Source organism: Fukomys damarensis, unplaced genomic scaffold, assembly GCF_012274545.1.
Source record: "Fukomys damarensis isolate Sample0158 unplaced genomic scaffold, DMR_v1.0_HiC HiC_scaffold_24, whole genome shotgun sequence".
NCBI classification, from domain to species: Eukaryota; Metazoa; Chordata; class Mammalia; order Rodentia; family Bathyergidae; genus Fukomys; species Fukomys damarensis.
In genome coordinates, this window is record NW_022900936.1 from 56,996,708 (window position 1) to 57,001,699 (window position 4,992).

The following is a 4,992-nucleotide window of genomic DNA, read 5'->3' on the forward strand; positions in this document are numbered from 1 at the left end:
AAGTTCTGTTGCTGCTGTGGTACCTGGCACCATTTTTTCTATTAGCCTCTTAATCATCATCTGGATAGAGAACATTCTAGAGTAATATCATTAAATGTAGCTCTGATAAAGCACAGTCCCTACTATGTATCATAAAACATTTACTAGATATTTTAATTCATAGAGGTAGGATACAGTACTGTCCTACATCAATAATACTGGATTGAGTTTTGGTTTGAAATTTACTTTGTCTGCAAATAAGATTGCTACCCCTGTTTTTTTCTGGGCTCCTGTCACATGGAGAATTGTTTTCTATCTTTTCACTTTCAGTCTATGGGCTTCTTTTTGCACTAGGTGTGTTTCTTGTATACAACATATTATTGGATTTTGCTTCTTATTCCATTTTGCCAGTCTATTTCTCTTGATTGGTGAGTTGAGGCCATTGACATTGCTGGTTATAACTGATATGTACTGACTAATTATTGACATGTCATTGGCCTTTTGTTGACTATTTTTACTTTTTCACCTTCTCCTTTTAATGCCTTGCCTTGGCTATTTGATTTGCTCTGTTGGGCCTCATGGTGTTGTTGCCTTCACTGTCTTTTTCTAGGATCTTGTTTAGAATTGCTTGTAGTGCTGGTTTGGTATTCATGTAGTTTCTCAGATGTTCTTTGTTGTGGAAGTGTCTTATTTCCCCCTCCATTTTGAAAGAGAGTTTTGCTGGATACATCAGTCTAGGTTGGAGGTTGTTCTCTTTTAGTATTTGAAATATCTCATTCCAGGCTCTCCTTGCCCCAAGGGTTTGTGTTGAAAAATCTGCTGTGATTCTGATGGGCTTTCCTTTGTATGTGATTTGTTTCTTTTGTCTTACTGCTTGTAGTATTTTGTTCTTCTGTTGGGTTTCTGGAATCTTGATTATTATATGTCTAGGTGTAGATTTTTTTTTATTGTAGCTAGTTGGGGTCCTATATGCCTCAGTTATCTGAATGTCAAATTCTTCCCCGCTGTTTGGGAAGTTTTCTGTCATTAATTCTGAAAACAGCTTTTTTAAGTCATTTGTATTTTCTCCTGCTACTTCATGTATTCCTATCAGTCTTATGTTCTTCTTCTTTGCATCATCTAGGAGTTGTTGGATTGATTTCTCATGATCTCTTACTGTTTTTAAGAGACCTCTCTTTTCATGGTCATTGACTGCAATCTTATCTTCTATATCTGAGAGCCTATCTTCGCATTCTTTTATTCTGTTTTGTACACTTTCAATAGAGTGTTTAATCTCCTGGATATCTGTTTGAATCTGTTTTATGGATTCCATTTCCTTCCTATGTTGGGCGTTTATTTTTTCCATTTCTTTCTCATGCTGGGCCTTCATGGCTTCTATCATGGTCCTGAGCTCATCTATTCTTTTGTCAGTTTCTGCTCTCGAGTCTCGAATCACGACTTCCATTTTGCTCACTATCTCTATGGTTATCTGGGAAATTATTTCTGTTTTGAATCTTTCTACAGACTGATTGATCTGTTTTGTTACTTCCTGTGCTTTGAGTTCAGGGTGTCCTGGTGGTTCACTATTGGCCTTTTCATCCTCATTTGCCCTACTGTTTGCCATTGGTGAACTGGAAGTCTGTCCTTGTGTCTTGCTTAAGTGCTTTCTCATTTTAATTTTTGTTGTCGGACTGTCCTTGGTTTAATCTCTGGATTATCACCCAAATCTTCCTGATATAGTTGCACCCTAGCTTCTGTGTCTCTAACGACCCACAGACATTCTCATCTTCATAACATCAGAGAAAACAGCTCATCAAATCAATGGCAATGCTTTACCCCAACTGATACAATCAGCAACACATTAAGATCAAGCACAACTTGGACACTGACCACCTGTGGTAGTCACTAGTCTATCCCCCTTAAATCATTTGAATTAAATTGAAATCAAGAAGCAGTCCAGAACATGTCTGCAGTGAACAAACTTTTCAATATAGTATATTTACCATTTAATGGCTCAGACAGAGTGACGATGCAAGACCCCTGATCTCAGGTAGCTGATTGCTGAACCCCATGACGCTGACTGACCTCAGGCTGCAAGGCCCAGATTGAGTTCCCCATCCTTCTGAATGGTTGAACTCCGCAATGTTCTATTACAGGTTTCCCACCCCCTTTCTTTAAAGATGTTCAAAGTTGGGAACTCAGAAAAATACCCTTGATGACCATCTCTGTCTTTGCAGAGTGGGTCCAAAGACTTGCACAGTCAGGAGGTCTGAGAGTGCGGGGGGGGCAGCTTATGGGAGTTCAGGGGCACCCGCACGGCTACCTTCCCGGCGCTTGAGCGATGGCTGCTGGGTCGGGAGCAGGCGTGGTTCTCCTTCCCATGGTGGATCGGGCCGGCCTACTTTCCCGGCGCTTGAGCGATGGCGGCTCGGTTGGGCGCAGGCGTGGTTCTCCTTCCTGTGGTGGATTGGGGCCGGCCTACCTTCCCGGTGCTTGAGCGATGGCTGCTGTGTCGGGTGCAGGCGTGCTGCTTTTAGTATTTTGTTCTTGTGTTGAATTTCTGGAATCTTGACTATTATATGCCTAGGTGTAGGGTTTTTTTTTTTTAAATCATGCCTAGCTGGAGTTCTATATGCCTCACTTATCTTTATGTCAAATTCTTTTTCCCTGTTTGGAAAGTTTTCTACAATTGGCCCTGTGAGAAATTTATTTACATGTTTTGTGCTATCTCCTGCTCCTTTGTTGACTCCAATCAATCTTAAATTATTGTGTTTTGCATAATTTAGTAGTTGCTGGATTCAATCCCAACATCTACTGTGGTGCTCTATTCTGCCTTCAAAATATCTATCCCTGTTTCCTCCAGGAAAAACTCAGCCAATAAGATTCCTCTGCCTTTGTGATGGTGATCAGGAAGGCACCTACCTTCATGGACCTCTTCTTACCATGCCCCAGGTGATGAAGACTGCAGGAAGGAATGCCTCTGGCTTTGGTTATTTAATGAAAAGAAGGGACAACGTAACCAGAAAAGAAGGTCTTGTGTAAAGAAATATCAAGCTGAAAGGGAATGGGATCTACAATCAGATTCATCCCATTGGTTCCCTCTTCTCTCCTGTCTTCTCAGATGCATGTGGCTTCTACCCACAATATTCAGCTCCTACATATGTTGTATTTTGAAGATTTTGAGCTCTCCTTTTGATAAATTGACAGAAGTTGGGATTTTGAAATAGAGTTCTTATTGGAAATTCTCAGAGAAATGGTAAAGAAAGAGGCAGGCTAAAAAAGTAAGCATATTCACCTTCAAGGAGACTCAGATCTGAATGTAAGTAATTTAGGCTGGATAGGCTTACACTCTTTTTCCATGTAACTATTTCTGAGTGTCCTCAAACTTTTTCCAGCTCTCTGATGCCATTCTGCCCTTTTCCATCTCTATTACCTTTTCAGGAGTAGGACTTTTTTTGTTGTTGTTGTTGTTGTTTTCCAGGTGGGAAATGAACACTCAGTAAACAATGAACCTTGGATAGAGAAAGATCTCAAATTTTCAAGGAAAGAGATACATTTATCAAACTGTATTCTACATGATGGTAAGAGGATGCTTTCCAACACTATAGTAATGGGAACTTGGGGTTCCTAGCCAAAGACTAATGAGACATATACTCTCTACCTTCTTTTCAAGATACTTTGAAATCTCCCACTGCTGGAGTTCTTCCTGAGCATGAAATTGACTTCCTAGCACAAGTTTCAAAAGGAAGGAAAAAAATTATTGGATCTGGATAGTCTAAACCAGATCACAAATTACAACTTTGGTTTTAAGATTAAGAAAGTACACTGGAACAGAAACTGAGACATCTGGATTAAAGATCTAGTTTCATATTTTCTAACTTCATATTTCTGTGTTTTACTGTTTTCAAGTTCAAAATGAAAAGGGCTGAGCTAGATGATCTTAAGTACTTTTAGTCAGTACTTCTCAAATTGTATATCAAGCTTTGGTTTTCTTTTATGTACATTAGTATGTAGACTAATAATTTTATACAACAAAATAAAAATAAGTGGCCAGGAAAGCAAGCACATGCCTGGATGTCACTGAAACCTTAAGTTCTACAAAAGTTTTTGAATACTCACAATATCTGTCCTTATCTAATCACAACCTGGCAACTAGTGCTAGTTCCTGAGTCACACTTTGAATAACGTGCTTAAAATTCCAACCTTCTTTATACAAGTTCTGAACCTGAATATATTTGAGATTATCTCATTTTTATGGGTATTAATAAAGTGAGAGAATGGAATTATTTAAAAACAACGTGGCTGGAGGAATCATTGACCTTTGGATTGAGGTTGCATTGAGAAGCCACTGTAATGGTTGTTTTGGGTCCAATAACCCAAAGTTATTTGGGAAACAAAATGAGAATTGCATTCCCTGGTACACAAGGTTTTCCCTTCCATATTTGATATTTATTTTCCCTTTTTATAAAATATGAAAGGAATGAATGAGAGTTATAACTGAGACCAACTAGTTGTTCTCCATATTCAATTTCCCTTTCTTTTTTAGTAATGAGTCTCATCTTTTATTTTGAGAGATAGCAAATATATCCCCAGTCTCCCTTTTAGCTGGTGGTAACTGTGATTAATTTTGGCCTATAAATGTAGAGTGTAAGTATAAGTATTATATGACATTACAGGAGTTTCCCTTAAAGTTTGAAAAAACCCTTCTTAGCTAGCTTCATTCTGCTAATTGGTGATTTGGGTTCCTGCAGCCATTTTGAACCATAAAATCAAGAACCACCTTAACCATTATGGAGTAAAACTACAAAGAAACCTATTTCTCTAATGAGTGTGGGATTGCCATCATTTCTGGATTTAATATCTCTGAGGTCATTTTATGTGAGAAAGAATAGTATTTCTCTCTTTTCTGAGGTACTTTCATAAGGACAAGCCATAAGCTGAAAGCTTTAACATCCATTAGAGCTATAACTTGTGGCCATGATTCTCCAGGGGAAAAAAGGACAAAGGGCATTTTTATCTAGAAGTGATAGCAGC

At 38.6% G+C, this 4,992-nt stretch overlaps 1 long non-coding RNA gene across 2 annotated transcripts in view; it reads left to right on the plus strand.

The window, feature by feature from the left end:
• LOC117287493 overlaps window positions 1–3,257 on the plus strand; it is a 32,208-nt gene extending 28,951 nt beyond the window's left edge. For both annotated transcript variants that reach the window (XR_004518786.1, XR_004518787.1), the window contains exon 4: window positions 2,822–3,257. This is a non-coding gene — a long non-coding RNA (uncharacterized LOC117287493). The remainder of the gene's footprint in view (window positions 1–2,821) is intronic.
• The last annotated feature ends 1,735 nt before the right edge of the window (window positions 3,258–4,992 follow it).